This window comes from Petaurus breviceps, unplaced genomic scaffold (genome assembly GCF_028583685.1).
Source record: "Petaurus breviceps papuanus isolate PSGF00001 unplaced genomic scaffold, PetGlider_PUasm1.0 400, whole genome shotgun sequence".
NCBI lineage: Eukaryota > Metazoa > Chordata > Mammalia > Diprotodontia > Petauridae > Petaurus > Petaurus breviceps.
In genome coordinates, this window is record NW_027186316.1 from 3,947,630 (window position 1) to 3,965,910 (window position 18,281).

At 40.3% G+C, this 18,281-nt stretch overlaps 1 protein-coding gene across 2 annotated transcripts in view; it reads left to right on the forward strand.

Annotated features, from left to right (window-relative positions):
* ATG4A (autophagy related 4A cysteine peptidase) overlaps window positions 1-18,281 on the forward strand; it is a 63,925-nt gene that overhangs the window by 628 nt on the left and 45,016 nt on the right. The gene's annotated exons all lie outside the window — the stretch shown is intronic.

The window sequence follows — 18,281 nt, forward strand, 5'->3', positions numbered from 1 at the left end:
ATCTAGAGCTGAGAGGGACCTCAGAGGCTAGCTAGGACAACCCCCATCATTTTACAGAGGAGGAAGCTGAGGCCTAGGGAGGGTAAGTGACTGGCCCAAGGTCACCCATAGGACCACAAATCTAGAGCTGGAAGGGCCCTCAGAGTCCATTGTGCCGAGTCCCCTCATTTTACAGAAGAGGAAAGTGAGCCTCATAGAGGGAAAGTGACTTGTCCAGGGTCACACAGAAGAGTAAAGGTTTTGAATCAAAGACCATAGTCTAACCCCCCTGGTTTTACAAAAAAGGAAAATGAAGCCTGAGAAGGTAATCAGATTTGCCTCAGATTGTATAAATAGTAAATGGCAGAGTCATGATTTGAACCAAGGTCTTCCAAATCCAGCAGTCTTCATCCCCAGAACTCCTGCTGTGGGCTGCCCTCTTCATGACCCCACTAATGGTTGCCTGCCTCAGTCTCCCACTACATCTGGGCCTGGTTCCAGCTATGCTTAATTCCCTGGACATCTTCCCAGCCTCCATGCCTTCCTCCTGACCTCCAACTCATACTATCTCTTTTCCAGTTCTGGAATGTAAATCAGCTGTAGTAAATCAGCTGTCATTGCTCCTAGAATCCATATGTCATTTTACTGCCCAGTGGCACCATTCACCCTTCCCTGTAACTTTTCACACCAAAAGATCCCTTTCTGGCCACCACTCATATGTGTGTTGTTTATCTTTTAGAATATAAGCTCCTTGAGGTCTGGGATTCCCTCTACCAGTGCAAATAGCCAACCCAACAATCTGCATCTTCATAGGACAGTAGATTTACATCTGGAAGGGACCTCAGAGGCCATCTAGTCAAACCCTCTCATTTTACAGATGTGGCATTTAACAAGTTCAAGAGACATAATTTCTGTGCAATTTAATCATTTTAATTAATAATGCCAGAATTTTTGATAAAAGACCACTAGCACTCTGGAATGCCAAAGGCAATCAAGATGGCTGGCTCATGGCTTATATGCCCTTGGAAGAGGGGTATTTCTGAAGGTGTCAGTCAACTGATTGGTTAACAATGAGAGCATTAATATTACTATTAGGGGCTGAGACAGCATATCAAAGAGGGGCTATTCCTATATCCAGACCACCCCCAGCCTTGGGTTATCTATTCAAAGAATTTATCCCCACCCAAACTCAGAGTTTCACAAATGGCTTCCCCAGCTGGGTGGGGTCTGAACAAGATTATTAAGAAAGTTAATCCAATCTCATCAGCAAAATCCTCCAGAGACAGAACTTTTGAAATGAAGACTTTAGAAAAGGGGGGGGGGGCACTGGATCTCTCCAAATCATTTTTCTCACATATGAGGAAACTGAGGCCCTGGGAGAGGAAGTGACTTTCCCCAAATAGCAGAACCAGCATTCAAATTCCAGTTCTTTGACTACAAATTCCCTACTCTTGACCAAACCATACTGCCTTGATTATAATTTTAGAGACTTGCTTGGGGCTCTAAGAAATTAAGTGATTTGCCGAGAGTCAGAGCCACTGTGGGGGTACCCCAGACACTGGTTTTGCCTGAGTAGAAGGGCTTCTATGGGCTTTTTTGAGAGTGATAAAGGTTTCTTTGTGTTTAGAAGGCAGATTTAAATTAATGATTTATAATCCTTGCATTAAGTCAATCTTGTGACTTAACCATGTTTTCCAAAGCTTATTGGAGATAGCAGAAGCAGAGATTTTTCCAAATAACAGACCTGGTTCTTGGCTGCCTTACAGCAAACTCACATGCTTTCCCCCCTCTCCCCCCCAACAAACCACATTTTAAACTATTTTAGAATTTTTGTAAGTATATGCAAGGTCTTGTGGGAGAGAAAGACATTAGCTGCTAAGCAGGATCAATAAAGGCTTCATTGGGAGGTGGCATTTGAGCTTGACCCAAGAAACTAGGGATTCTGTGAAGTGGAAGTGAAAAGGGAGTGCCTTCCAGCCCTGACCTGGACAAAGACTGGGATGGGAGATGGAATGGCCTTTGTGAGGAACAGCAAGAAAGCCAGTTTGGCTGCAAAAGAGTGAGTGAAGGGTATATAGAAGGTATAATAAGCCTGGAACTGGGGCTAGACAGACAGATTTGCCCAGGGTCCACCTAAGGGACAGGGTGTGGCTTGATAGTACTACCGTAAGGTCTCCAGGCATATTCCTCTGTCCTCAAAGGTTATCACTTGGGTTTTGAGCTGATAGTAAGGAACCCCTGGAAAACAAAGAGCTTATATGAGCTCCCTTCACAGATGGGCAGTATGTTTTGTTATGATATTTAGTCCATTTGGCATCTTGGGCTAAGTCTAAATTCTGGATTCTTTAAGCAAAAGTTTTCCTCTGTAAACTATAGCACATGTGTGAGAGAAATGATTATTAATAACTATTGATTTGGGGAGATTCAGATTTCCTTTCTTTTATCCTCATTTCAAGACCTCCCTGAAAGTTGAGCTAACCTTCTCTATCCAGACCCCACCTAGATGGGGGAAGCAGTTGTGCTCTACTCAAGTTTGGGTGGGGATAAATTCTTCTAATAGATTTTCCGAGGCTGGGGGTAACTTAGAAGTAACTGATATAATCAAAGTTTAGGTTCAGTCCCTCATTGTAGTATTCATTCTCTCATTAATTGTTAACCAGTCAGAGTTGATTGACACCCTCTGCAACACCCTTCTTTCAAGGCTCAAGCCCCTGCCATGATTGTCTGTCTTCTAAGAGACCAAAGACTATCCTTTTTATTCATAAACATGCTGGCATTTTTAATAAAATGATTAAATTTCCCAGAAACGATATCTCTCAAACTTTTAAATGTCAGATGTCACTTGGGAAATGCCAGTCAATCAATAAATATGTACTTAATGAGCACTGGGGATACAAAAAGAGGCAAAACCCGGTGCCTTACAGGAGCTTACAATCTAAAGGAGAAAGACAACATGCAAACAAATATATACGAAGGACGCTATTGGAGACATAGGAAATAATCAACAGATAGATGGAAAGCATTGGAATGATAAAGGGTTGGGGGTGATTTCCTGTAAAAGATGGGCTTTTAGTTGGGCCTTAAAGAAACCAGGTTGGTCAGTAGGCATAGATAAGGAGGGAGATCATTCTGGGCATGGGGGTGGGACAGGGACACCACCAGAGAGAATGTCCAGAGCCTAAAGATGGAAGCTAATGTTGCTGGATCAAATAGTACATGGCAGAGACTAAGGTGTAAGAAGACTGGAAAGGTAAGAGGGGGCTAGGCAGTGAAGGACTTTGAATGCCAAAGAGAGGGGATAGGAAGCCACTGACCTGCATCCACTTGAGGGAAATCTGGAGGACGAATTGATAGGAAAGAGACCAAGGCAGGCTATATTTACCTCCTGGGAAGCCTGAAGGACATTGGCTTGAACTGTCTCCCTTTCTCTGACCTTTGCTTGCTCTTAGTCACCTTTATTATTTTTATCTGCAGCCTGGAGCCTCAGGCATAATTAGCTTTCAGGAAGTTGGGTACCTTCTGTACCTCTGATGATAACTGTATGTAAATACAAGCCTAGATATTAGGGCTCCTGTGTTCCTTGTCCTGCTTCCAATTTGTTGTGGTCACTTGCTGCTTTCTAATGCTTATTATGTCTTAGCCCCCACCCCAAAATTATTCCCATTGCTCTTTCTTTCTCTCTCTTTCTTTCTTTCTTTCTTTCTTTCTTTCTTCCTTCCTTCCTTCCTTTCTTTCTTTCTTTCTTTCTTTCTTTCTTTCTTTCTTTCTTTCTTTCTTTCTTTCTTTCTTTCTTTCTTTCTTTCTTTCTTTTTCTTTCTTTCTCTCTTTCTCTCTTTCTCTCTCTCTCTTTCTCTCTTTCTTTCTTCTCCTCTCTCTCAACCTGGAAGTCTGGAGGCCATGATCTGTGGGGGAGCTTTGACCTGCTCCTTTTCTGACCTGGCCTAGTTCACCCTTCCTTAGGCAGGCTGGTAGTCCCCCACCCTGGGGTTCACTGTGCAGGTTTTTGATATTGATAGGATCCCAATCAGTTTTAGCCCCACTGCAGCTCAGAACTCCAGAGCTCTAGGGAATCAGCAGCTCCAGCCTTCCGATGAGCAGCAAGGATGTGCTTCCCCCACAGTTTGCTTCCCATGGAGTCTTGGTGAAAATGGGAAGGAACTTGGTATTGGGACATCTTACTCTTAATCACAATGCAGTCACTTAGCTATATGTAAAGTCAACTAACAAGGGTCAAAAATTGGCCAGACCACCACTGAATATTTTACTTAAAAATGTTTTGTTATAGTATTGACTTGCAGATAATCAACAAAGACAAGCACTTCCATACACACAGAAGAATAGAAAAAGAATTGTACATGAAACAACGAATCTGAATTATATAATGCTTGGATTAAAAAAAAATATTGCAATAAAGTCTAAAGTCCCAAAGTTGTCCTGATTATTTGTGTCTCTTTTAGTTAGGTTAACAACCCGGATCCTTTAAGCAAAAGTTTTCCTCTGTACTCTACATCACATGTCACTTGGGAAATGCCAATCAATAAATATTAGGTGCCTGCTATGTGCTAGGAACTGTGCTAAATGCTAGAGATAAAAAAGGAGAACAAATATATCTTTTAAACATCCTTCTGTTCTCTGTTCATTTAAAAAAAATGTTACAATGACCTTGGTTTTTTCCTTTTCACTTTTTATCACTCTTGGTAGCTCTTTTCTCCCTCTCAGATTCCTACCTTATAAAACCACCACTACCACCTTCCCTTGTAACAATTATAGACAAACAAAACAAATCCATACTTTGGCCAGGTTCAGAAATGTATATTTAAGGCTATCCCTTGGTACCTCCCTCACCCACCTCTGGGTCAGGTGGGGGGTAGTATGCTTCTCATGGATCAGCCCAAGGGAATTGTGGTTGGTCATTACATTGCCTTTCAAAGTTCCCCATTTGTGTCCTTTCCCCCTCTCTTTGATCTCTTGGGTGATAAGCCTAGTGGTGGTTTTGCTGGGTCAAAGTGGTACATAATTTAGTGACTTTTGGAGCATGGTTCCAAACTGCTTTCCAGAATGGCTGGACCAATTCACAACTCCACCAACAGTGTATTAGTGTGCTTATTTTCCCACAACTCCTCCAACATTTGTTGTTTTCTTTTGTTATCTTTGCTAAAGTGATGGGTGTGAAGTAGAATTTCAGAGCTACTTGAATTTGCTATTCTCTAATTATTAGAGACTTGGAGCTTTTAAAAATTATAATTGTTGATGGCTTGGATTTCTTTATTTGAAAACAACTTGTTCATATTTGATCATTTTTCAATTGGAGAATTGGTGTTATAAATTTGTATCAGTTCCTTATATAGCTTGGAAATGAGACCTTTATCAGATAAATTTGCTTCACAGATTTCCCCCCCCAGTTTAAATAACCCAGTTTCAGATAAAGAAATTGAACAAGGCATAAATGAATTTCTGTAGCTACATGCCTTATTCATTTATCTATTTTGTCTTTTTGTTGATGAAAATGTTTAGATATATAAAATTTCCCTTCCCTGTTGCTTCAGCCACATCCCAAAAGTTTGGTATATTGTCTCATTGTCATAATTTTTTTTGATTAAATTATCTTTGGTTAGTATGTTTTGCTCTTTAACCCATTAATTCTTTATGTTTAAATTACTTAAAAGCTCCCCCCACAACCTTTATTGCTTAGTAATTTTAATGAGTTGTGGCTAGTATAGGATTTATTTAATATTTCTGCTGTCCTGAATTTGTTTGAGATTTTTATGTCCTAGTTCATCACCAGTTTTTATAAAGTTTCCATGTACAGCTGAGAAATGGGTATACTCCTTTCAGTTCAAAATCAGTAATTGTTATAGATCTACTACCATTATACATTTCTTTTTTCTTTTTTTTTTAAAAGCAGTTGGGGTTAAGTAACTTGCTCAAGGTTACACAGCCAGTTATTTTGTGTGAGTGTTTAGTATCTGAGCCCGGAACCAAACCCAGGTCTCCCAACTCTGGGGCCAGTGCTCTTACTCACTGCGCCACCTGGCTGCCCCCATTATACATTTCTAAAATTCTATTCAGGCCCTTTACTCCTTTTGTCTTTTTATGTTAAATATGTCTAGGTACAAAAGGGCTTCATTGAGGCCCCAGATATTATACCTTTGCTGCTTATTTCCACCTGTACTTTGAGTAACTTTTCATTGGTACATCCGTATTATTTCTGACATTATTCAATTGTTTATGTTGCCTTTAAGAATAATGTCATTTTCTTTTTTAACTCTTTTAATCTTGTCTATTTTTACTGTTTTGTCTAAGATCACAATGGCTACTCCTGCTTTTTTGAGTTTACCTGAGACATAAATTTTATTGTTGGGTTATGCTCTTCTGCTCTGCTCTGTTCCTCTGTTTTGTGGATGAATTTGTCCCATTCATAGTCATGGTTGTGATCGTTAATTTTGTATTTGCCTATGATGTATAAAAAGTTTGAAAAACATAGTTTCTGGGTAGTTACTCATTTTAATAATAATGCTAGTATGTTATTAATAAAAGGATGGTCATTTAGCCATCTCTCTTAGACTATGGACAAATCATGGAACCCACTCAACTCCTTTTTTTTCCCCCCACTCAACTCTTCTATGCTCTTGGAAGAGTAGTTGTTCCTGAGGATGGAAATCATCTGATTGGTTAGCAAGTAATGAGAAAGAATGAATATTGTAATGAGAAGTAGACCTATTCTTTTTTTAAATAGTATTTTTTCCAATTACATGTAAAGATAGTTTTCAACATTATTTTTTATAAGGTTTTGAGTTCCAAATTTTTTCTCCCTCCTCTCCCCCCTCCCCAAGACAAGCAATCTGATATAGGTTATTCATGTACAATCATATTAAACATATTTGCACACTAGTCATGTTTGTGAAAGAAGAACCAGAAAAAACAACAAAAAAGGCAAATAGTGTGCTTTGGTCTGCATTTAGACTCCATAGTTCTTTCTCTGGATATGGATAGCATTTTCATAGTCGTTTGGAGTTGTCTTAGATCATTGTATTTCTGAGAGGAACTAAGTCTGTCATAGTTGATCATCACACAATGTTATTGTTACTATGTACAATGTTCTGGTTCTGCTCACTTCACTCAGTATCAGTTCATGTAAATCTTTCCAGGTTTTTCTGCTTGTTATTTCTTATAGCACAATTGTATTCCATTACATTTATATACCACAACTTGTTCAAACATTGCCCAATTGATGGGCATCCCCTCAATTTTCAATTCTTTGCCACCACATAAATAGCTGCTATAAATATTTTTTTGTACATCTGGGTCCTTTTCCCTTTCTTATGATCTCTTGGGGATACAGACCTAGTAGTGGTATTGCTGGGTCAAAGGGTATGCCCTGTTTGATTGCCCCTTTGAATATAGTTCCAAATTGCTCTCCAGAATGGTTGGATCAGTTTACAATTCTGAAGTGGTCCTATTCTAATGAGGGACCTTGGGGGTAACTTTGATTATGTCATATATTTCCAAATCACCCCCAGCCTTAGGCAATCTAATCAAAGGCAATGTCATCAAAGAATTTGTACCTACCCAAACCTGACTAGAACACAGTGAGCTTCCTGATCTGGGCAGTGTCTGATTGAGATTGAGGAGAAAGCCAATCTGATCTCATTATCAGCAATGCCTTCAGATGCTGGCTTTGCCCAGTAGAAATTAAGATTTCACAGAGGGATAAATCCCCAACATTAAGTTAGTTATTTAATAATCATTTCAGCCTGTATCCCATCCATTTTGTACTTCTCTTTGTCCTCAAAGGGCAAGAAGAGTGTGATCAGTGCTAGTGATGTAGAATTTATTATTAATGTATACTAAAGAAATAGAATAAATTTGTTATATTTATTTTTTGTGTTTATTCACCTTCATTTATCATATGTCTCTCCTATTCTTCTACCCAAAGTTATCCCTTATAACAATAAAAAAGTAAGGAGGAAAAAAGCAGTTCAGCAAAACAAACCAATCTATTGAATCTGACAGGATAGTCATCCACACCCATAGTTCTTTGCAAAGAAGGAGAATTATTTACCTTTTTTTTAAAATCCTTAACTTAATACCAGATGAGATGATCATTTCCATATCTAATGCAAAAGAGAGAAGGGGGACTGTCAATGGAGCCTGAATCTTATTATGACCAACTTAATTTTCTCTTTAGGCATATAATACTTTCTTTTTTTAAAACTTTTTTTTAGGGGGGAAGGCAGGGAAATTGGGGTTAAGTGACTTGCCCAAGGTTACACAGACAAGTGTCAAGTGTCTGAGGCTGGATTTGAACTCAGGTCCTCCTGACTCCAGGACCGGTGCTCTATTCAATGCTCTACCTAACTGCCCCCATATAATACTTTAAATATGTTATCTCCAAAGTTGTCTTGCTTTCTATTTCCAAATCATCTTCATTCTTTTCTGTTCCTTTTCTTCCTGAAAAGAACATTTCCTACACACAACAGAACACAAAAAGATTCTACATGAAACTGAATCTTCATTTCATACTGCTTGCTTTAAAAATGATAATAAATTCTACATGCTATTTTCAAAACTGTTCTACTTGTCATTGCTTCTTCCTGAGTTTCTTTCTTTTCTATCTCTGCATTTTAACAATATTATAATGTTCCTTTTTTTTGATATCTGTTCAAAATAACTGTTGCTAACCCCTCTTCCCCCAACAGTCCTCTTACTCAATGAAAAAGGGGGGGGGAAATTCCCTCATAATCAAACAAAACTCATTCATATAGAGGCTGTGTCCAAAAATGTTTTTCTCTTTCAGCTCTTTATGTTCATTGCCTCCCTGTCAGGAAGGGGTACCATGTTGCATCATGGATCCTCTGGAGACATGGTTGGTATAACCTCTACTATCCTCCCATATCACTCCTGCCTTTTGTGACTAAACTCTAGAAAACTGTCTAGAATAATGTGCCTCCACTTCTCCTCACTGTCTCAACAATCTGGCGTCTAACATCACCATTCAGCCAAAAGTGTGCTTTCCAAAGGTACCAGTGATCTCTTAAGTGTCTAATGCGATGGCCTTTTCTCAGCCCTCTTGAGCTCTGTGGCACACTCTTCATCTTCTCCATGACATTCTTTTCTCTCTAGGTTTTCAGGACACTACTCTCTCTTGTTGGCCCTCCCATATATCTGATTGCTTCCCAGAATTCTTTGCTGGACCTTCTTCCAGGGCATTCCCATTATCCAGCGAAATCCTCAAGGGCTTATACTACTGCACTTGGTGATCTGATCAGTTCCCATGGATTCAATGACCATCTCTATGCTGGTGATTCTCACATCTATCTATCCTACCCTAATCTCTCTGATTAGCTCCATTGTCTCATTCAACTGCCTATTAGACATCCCAAACTGGATGTCCTTATGTCTTAAACTAAACATGTCCAAAGCTAGGTGGCTCTGCACTTGGCTAGCACCCCTAGCCTAGAGTCGGGAAGACACCTCTTCCTGAGTTCAAATCTGGCCTCAGACATTGCTAGCTATATGACCCTGGGCAGGTCACTTAATCCTGTTTGCCTCAGTTTTCTCATCTGTAAAAATGAGCTAGAGAGGGAAATGGCAAACCTCAAATGGGGTCACAAAAAGTCAGGACTGAAATGACAACAGCCACAAAACCAAAACTAAATCCATTATCTTTTCCCCCTAAAACTCTTCCCTTCCAAAGTTCCCTGTTCCTTTTGAGGGTACCACCATCTAATCCCCCAAGCTCATAACCTAGGAGTCATCCTCGATTCTTGGCCGTGTCACTCTTCGTATCCAGTCTGATGCCAAGGCCTGTCCATTTTACCTTCTCTCATCCAACACTGCCACCATGCTGGTGTAGGCCTTTATCATCTTATGGCTGGACTATTGCAGTGAACTGTGGGTAGGCCTGTCCACTTCAAGTCTCTCCCCACTCCAGTCCATCTTCCATTCAGCCATCACAGTGATTTTCCTAAAACACAGACCTGACCATGTCAAACCGCTTTCCCCCATAAACTCTAATGCCTCCCTGTTATCTGATCAAATACAAAATCTTCTGTTTGGTATTCAAAGCCCTGGGGGATCCTTACTTATCTTTCTAGTCTTCAGCACAATCTGCCCCTTTCCTTATGTACTCTTCTATCTAGGGACACTAGCCTTTTACTGTTCTTTGGCAAGACATTTCATTCCCCACCTGCACATTTTTCCACAAATCGTTCCCCATGCCTAGAATGCTTTCCTTCCTCATCTGTACTTTTGGGTTTCCCTCAAGTCCCAGTTGTCCCAGCTAAAAACCCACCTTATGCAATAAGATTTTTCTGATTCTTCTTAATTCTAGTGCTTTCCTTATTTATGTTGTATATATGTTATTCATATATAGTTGCTTGCAAGTTGCCTCTCCCCTTAGGTTGTGAACTCCTTAAGGGTAAAGATTGTATTGTTCCCTTTTTTTGTATCCCCAGTGCTTAATAAATGTTTATTGACTGATTGACCTTCTTTTCTTACCCCACCTCTAATTTTGTTAACCCTATCACTACCATCCTTTCCTTCCCCAATTTCCTCTTCCCCTAAATTGAAGGAAAGAAAAATAAAGCTCTTGTATCAAATATACATAAATAAATAAATCCTTACATTCTCAATGTCCCAATATGTATATCTCATTCCACACCTTCAGAGTTCATCACCTCTGTCAGGAGGTAGGGAGTCTGTTTCATTACTGGATCTTTGGAATCTTGGTTGGTCATTACATTGATCAGACTTCTTTATTAGTCCTAAAAAATGTTTTTGTTATATTGCTTTTACATGAAGGTTCTCCTGGTTGCATTTCCCTTGCTCTGCATCACACCATATAAGTCTTCCCATGTTTCTCTGAAGCTGCCCTTTCATAATTTCTTTCAGTGCAGTCATATTCCATTACATTTGTGTACTATAATTTGTTTATCCATTCCCCCAATTGATGGATACCTTAATTTCTAATTCTTTCCTGTGACAGAAAGCTGTTATAAATATTTTTGTACATATAAATTCTTTTCCTTTTTATTTTTGGAGGGTATAGGATTAGTAGTGGTATTGCTGGGCCAAAGGGTATGGACGGTTTAGTGACGCTCTGGGCCTCATTCCAAATTGCTTTCCAGAAGGGCTGGAAATTCTTAGGATCACCAATAGTCTGCTAGTGTGCTTAACCCATAGCCCCTGTGATATTTGTCATTTTCCTCTTTTATCACCTTTGCTACTTTGACAGGTGTGTGGTGGGACCTGGAGTTGTTGTAATTTGCATTTCTGTAGTGATTCAAAACTTTTTTTTTTTGCTTTTTTGAAGGGCAGTTGAGGTTAAGTGACTAGCCCAAAGTCACACGGCTAGTAAGTATGTCAAGTGTCTGAGGCTGGATTTGAACTCAGGTCCTCCTGACTCCAGGGCCGGTGCTCTATTCACTGTGCCACCTAGCCGCCCCAATTGGAAGCATTTTTTGCATTTGAATGTTGATAGCTTAGAGTTCTTCCTTTGAAAACTGCCTCTTTATATCCTTTCACTAAATGGATATTTGGAAATATTGGGGAACAGCTCTTATACTTAGTTTTGAGAGGAATGTGCTGCTGCAAAGACTTTCCCCCAGTTCCCTGTTTCAGATTTTTGAACTGCATTAATTTTGCTAGTACAAAACCTTTACAATGTTCCATAATTGCAATTGTTGTGTTCTAAACCTGGATCTGTAGCTTCAGCTCTTACTTTGGGCTTTAGTGTCAGGACCAGGCTGTGCCTCTCCTTTACTCCCAAGTAACATGGTTAGGCCCTAGGTGGTCTTGACCTGGCACCCCTGGCTTACACTTCCTTTGGTGTGTAGCATGTCTATGCTCAGCTCGACTTTCTGTGTTTTCAATCCTTGTCCTACACTTGGATGTCCCTGATCAGGACAATGGATGATCTACTTCCACTCTGGGGTTTCCTTGATTCCGAGGTTGGCACTCCATGGTGTTGTTCTCTTTGTGGTGCTTTTGCTGGTTTCTTGTCTTTTCCACCTGTTTATCTGCTGGCCTTGCTGGCAAGACTTCTCTTCCAGTGTCCACGGCTTCTGACTGTGGTTTTATGTCCTCCTGGGCTGGATGAAGGACTTTACTGAATCTTTCTTTGGATTTCTTGGTTACGGTGTAGTCCAATCTTCTTTTTAGGACATTACTGTAATATAAGTAGAAGAGTATAGCTTCAGTTTGATTTACCCATACTCTTCTTTGGAGGTCTCTGATCACCTACTGGATTGGTAAGGTGCATGGAGCCCAACCTTTTCTTTCTTTGCTCCTATTTTGACTAAATAGTTTAACACCAGCATGATTAGTTGTCTGGTTTCAAGGTGATGATTGGAATTAGAAAGGTATTTGATCCTGCAGTGAAATATTCTGGTTACTTGTATTTTCCTGGCCTTCCAACAGCTGCAGCTAAGCTGGATGTCCCACCCTTATAGCTTCACACCTGTAGATTTATATTCTAAGTCAGTGGGAAAAGAGGGTTCTTAGGCATGAATTTTAATTTTGCACCCAACTTCTATATTTGGAAAGGTTTCCAAAATGAAAAAGTGTACTCTGGCTAATTTGATTTTACTAGGAGAGAAGAAAAAAAGTTGTCAACCAGAATTTATTTAAAAATCTTTTTTTCATTGATAGTTTTTGGTTTTACATTTTCTTGTTACAACATTTACATTTATAAAATGTTTTTACATTTCACATTCTAGATTTTCCTAAGTGACAAGCACTGGGAATACAAAGAATGGCATAATGGCCTGTTCTTGGGGGTGGGGGGAGTAAAAACAAACTCTGGACAGGATAACTTTGAAATAGTCAACAGAAGGAAGGCACCAAAATTAAGGGAGATTTGGAAAGGCTTCCTGAACCAGGTGAGATTTCAGCAGGGACTTGAAGGAGACCAGGGAAGCCAGGAGGTAAGAGGTGAGGCAGGAGAACATTCCAGGCATGAGGGAAGGTCAGAAAAAATGTTGGAGTTGGGACATTCATTCCATAATTTAGTAGCAGGCCTATCTTAGGCTATTCATTCAGGTTCCGTGTTGAAATGAAAGAAGGCATTTGTAAAGTCATTGGACAGTCAACAGGATGAAGTTTATTTAGCCCTAACTTAGCAAAGATTTGTGACCAGTATTCAGTGGTTTTAGCTCCTATAAATGAGGCCCACTCATCTCCCTGGAGAAACTTGCTTGCTCGGCAGAACAGGGGGAGGTAACTCCCCTGTTTTCAGACATTCAGCAGGTCCAAAGGGCATCTCTTCTCTTGGGGTGACTGGGAAGCCATGTCAACCCAGTCTGAGGCCAAGAGGAAGCTGCATCTTGAGGAGACTCACCATTAGTCTTGCTTTACCCTCAGGCCTGAAGAGGAAGAAATCAGTCAGCCAAGCTGATTGGCTATGCACCTTGGTAATGGAGTAGGGAGCAGGGGAGGAATGTCCTCCCAGGGTTTCAATAAGTTTTTATCTAATACCAGTTATGTTCCAGGCCCTGGGCTAAGCACCAGAGCTAGATAAAGAACAAAACAACCATCATCATTTGTATTTTAAACATTTTACAAAACAAATAACTTACTGGGAGAAGTTTGGACACTCTCAGAGTCCAGTTATTTACTTCAGTATTTCAGGCATTTCTTTGGTGTACATATTTCCCCAACTCATGCAGATCAGAACCCTTCTATAACTCAGGTTGCTAGTCTTTCAAGAGTTTCTTTGACCAAAAATTCATCACCCCTTTGACCTGCCTGGTGATGGGCCTCCCTGCATTGAGCAAGGCTTGTCTGGCCACTGCCAGACAGCATTTGTCTTCAGGCTTCACCTCAAAACCTTTCCAGCTTGTTAGGAGTAGGTATAGCTTATACTTTGCTGGCATAGCCTCCCAGTCTAACGTCAACACGGTACCTCAGTGAAGCATTAGAGCAGGGCTCTAGCAGAGAAAAATACAGGAACTGAAACATAGTTCCTTTTTTCCCTTCCTTCCTTCCTTCCTTCCTTCCTTCCTTCCTTCCTTCCTTCCTTCCTTCCTTCCTTCCTTCTTTTCTCAGCTATACAAACAAAAAAAACTATATAAAAGTTTTTATTAAGGTGTGAAGTAGTATGGATGGGTTGTGATTCCTATAGATCACAGAGCCACTGAGGCAGATCTTTGAATCTGCATTGCCCCCCCCCCCCAAAGCTGAAAGTATTACATTTCTCCCAAAATATTCTTGTCAAACAATGAAAAGGCCCTGGTGTGATGGTAATTCTGTGCCAGTAATAGGAATCACCAGCTTCATGTCTATTATCCCAGAAAAATGACTGAATTCAGAGAGGCTCATTCTCCAGGGTGGTGATTTTTTTGTCTGTCCACAGGCACTCTTAAATTGTCTAGGAAGTTCCAGAGGGTTTTTAATTTGTGTTGATGGCCTGATCGCACCATTAAAATGACAGATTGTGAGGTAATTACAGGCTTGGGAGACAAGGGCAGGACAAGATGGAAATAACTAAGTAGTCTCATTTGGGATGTGGAATACATGAAAGAGAGTGAAATCAGGCCAGAAAGGTAGATTGGAGCCAAATTGTGGAGGCTCTTATATCCCAAACTATGACATTGGTAACTTATTCTAGAAAGAATAGTCTTAAGGAAACCCTAGAAGTTGTTAAATAGGGTGGCAGTGTGATCAGACCTTGCCTTAGGGAGATCATTATGGAAGCCATTTGAAAGATGTATTGGAAGGACCAGAGAATCAAGGAGGCCAGTTAGAAGGCAATGACCATTCACCAGGTTAGAGATAGGGAGGGTGGGAATAGGGTGGTCAATAAACATTTATTCAGTGTTCACTATATGTTAAGCTTTATGCCAAGCCCTGGGAATAAAACTGTCCAAGCCTTCAGCTCAGGACATGCTGTGTACATGCAATATAGATACAGGATAAACTGGAGATAGTCTCCCAGGGAAAGTACCAGGAGAGGCTCCTGGGAGAAGATAACAGTAGATAACAACTGTGGGAATCTTGATTGTTGATATAGCTTGAATGAACATAAAGGGAAGAGAGGTTACTGAGTGATGGTTTTAGGAGGAGCACCTGTAAGTAGCACTGGGGACCAAGGAGTATTCTGACTACCCCATGGTGACCACAGAATGGTGTGTAAGTATCGCTGTTACTGGAAAGGGTTCCCACGATGTGGAAGGGGTAACTGTGTAGCTTTTTTGATGATATCCTTTTCATCACTTATTCTTATGCCATGTTATAATGCAGTGCTTCCCTCTGATGTTATTTGTTCTCATTGGTGGCTCCAGACTGCTGTGCTTTGGGAGTTTCTGTGTTCTCTTTTTATAGTTTTTCCTCTTTCTTCCTTTCAGGTCAACTGTCACTTCTCTATCAGCAAACTTACACACGCTTCTTACTTATTTTCTGTTGTGATCTTGGAGATCAGACCACTCTACTTGTTCAGTTCTTGTAAGCTATGATTCTTGTAAGCCCAGACTCAGAGGGTGGGCCTCTCCTCTTAGGAGTTTGTGAGTCTAGTGCCTGTCCTTTGTGACTTCTATTTTAGGTTATCAGTCATCTGTTTTGCTTATTTTCTGTTTCCTGACTGTATCCTTGATAACTGAAATATTACTTTAGCATGGTGAAATACTTGAGGATAGGTATTATATTATCTGCTTCTTTTTAGATCCCAGTGGCTAATCCAGTGTTGGACTTGGTGAACCCAATAAATACTTGACAATCGATTGACTAAGACTTTAGGTCCTTCAAGCTCCTAAGAGTTACAACATAGACCTATCTTGCTTGAATTTTGGTTTGCAGGTTTGAACTGTCTTGACTCAGTTGTGCTTGAGTCTGAAGAGCTAAGTCCTAGGGATGAACTCCATTCTCTGACACAGGAATAGTTAGGGTCCCCTCCCTGAAACCACCTCACTGCTCATCACCCAGGTTCATGCCTGGGAGCAGTTTGCTTCCTACTAAAATCCCATCTTGGAGGCAAGTGTCCAGATTATTCATGACTCCCATCCCAGGTAACTCAGGGATAATGGGCCATATCACTTCTTGACCTCTGAGAATCTAAACTTCAGAATAAGATGGCAGGATTTGAAAGCTTGCCTGTTCTTTGTGAGCAGTATTTGTCACAGCTGTTGTTTCTGCTGGGGGAGAAGATCAGGGAAGCAGATCCACAGATGGCAGAAGGGGCGTAGCTCTCTAGAAACATTCTCTTGGGAAGTGAGGAGGGTCTGCCTATAACTGTAGTGACAGTAGGGCAAAATTGACTCTTCCAAATTCTACATTTGAGGCCTTAATCTAATGGATGTGCCCTGGCTAGAGGTACAGCAGAGGCTGGGAAATCATAACTAGAAGGAACAAGGAGCCTATTGTATTCATTCACTGCCCCTTAGTTACTCCACATAGAATCGGGAGACTTGAGTTAGAATCTCCTGTCAGATATGTCTTAGCTGTATAACCCTAGGTAAAATACTTCACCTCGCAGAGACTCAGTTTCCTCATCTGTGAAATGGGAATAATAACCATCCATATATTGCTGACCGCACATGGTGGTTGTAAGGAGAATAGGTTTCGACCTTTGGAACTCCGTGACTAGGAATGATTGTTTTATATTACTGGTCTGTTCTCAAGACTGATTATTTTTGGCATTATGAAGGCCTGACTCTAACATGCACAGATGGTGTTAGCTTATGAAAACATTTGCTAAGCTTAGTTCCCTGGCAAAAGCCAAGATCTATAAGACTGAAGCACTCTTTCATTGGAATATTTGTCTATTTACTCTAACACAAATTTTACTCTGAAAACCCTTGTTACCTGAGGTTCTGTGTGGAGTATTTTGTCTAATCATACTTTTTTTTTTTAAGCAATTGGGGTTAAGTAACTTGCTCAAGGTTACACGGCCAGTTATTTCTGGGTGGGTGCTAAGTGTCTCAGCCCAGATTCGATCCCCAGGTCATCCCTACACTGGGGCCGGTGCTCTTACTTGCTGTGCTACCTAGCCGCCCCTGTCTAATTATACTTAGGCAAATATAGCTTCAAGACCCAATTTAAGATTGGAGGATCCTCAGTCTAGAGCTAGAAGGAACCTTCATTTTCAGAGGAGGAAGCTGAGGCCCAGTGTGGGGAAGTGATTTGCCCAGGGTCACACAGCTAGTAAGTATCTGAGGTAGCATTTGAACCCCAGATCTTAACAATTTCAAGTCCAGCACTACTGTGTCAAAAAAAAATTACCTACAATTAAAAAAAACCCTTTTTAGTTTATACGTAAACATACTTGTATGGTTCCAGTCATTATTCTAAGCAATTCAGCTTGCTCAAGTTTGAACTAATATTTCAATCTGTTACTTTATCCAAGCCAAAGCAAGCCTTGACAGAACCCATGCACAAAAGCAGAAATACAAACACATCTATCACTTATTTTTACAAATTAAGGTTCTCAAACGTCAACCTATTCAGGGTTGACTATCAGCATCTAACAAAGCTAAATTTTAATTATTCCATGGAGTTCCAATACATGTGTCATTAAGCCCTAAAAGCAACGATCTGCAAGATATAAATAGAACAAGAAAAGTTCATTATTCAGCAACCCAGCATTTGGAACAATACCAATTTTGTTTAGGTCCAGAATTTTTCAGTGATTAGATATACATTTTCTATGGGCAGACCAAGAAAGAACCACAGACCAAATTGCAAAAAAGCATTTAATTGGGATAGAAGGGCAATCTAAATGACAGGGGAAACGGCAATAGAATCCTTCTCAGAATCATATAGAGGTAGAAGGGACCTCCGCAACCATGTAGTGTTCCGAACTATCCATGAAAGCCTGTTAATGGCCATCTGGCTTCTGTTTGCATACCTCTGCAGGCAGCCTGGTTCACTTCTAATAGTCTCTAATTGTTAAGTTTTTCTTTGTTTAAGATATAAAAGTTATTTCATTTAGTTTTTTTTTCAATTATCAGGCATTTATTTATTTTGTTCCTCCCTCTCAGCCCCTAGCCATTGGAAAAATCAAAAGAACAAAACTATTTTCAAAGTCAAGTGAAACAAATTCCCACATTGGTATGATTCATTCTTTGTCTTGAGTCTGTCACCTCTTGTCCAAGTGTTGGGTACCATGCTTCATCACCGGGCCTCAGAAATTGTGGTTGGCCCTTGCCCTGATCAGAGTTCAGAAGCATTTCAAGGTTATTCTTTGACTTTACCATGTTATCATTGTTGTAGAAATTGTTCTCCTGGTTCCGCTCATTTCTCTCTGCATCATTTCATACAAATAAGTCTTTCTAAGTTTGTCTGAAACCATCCCTTCTCCTGTGGGGCCA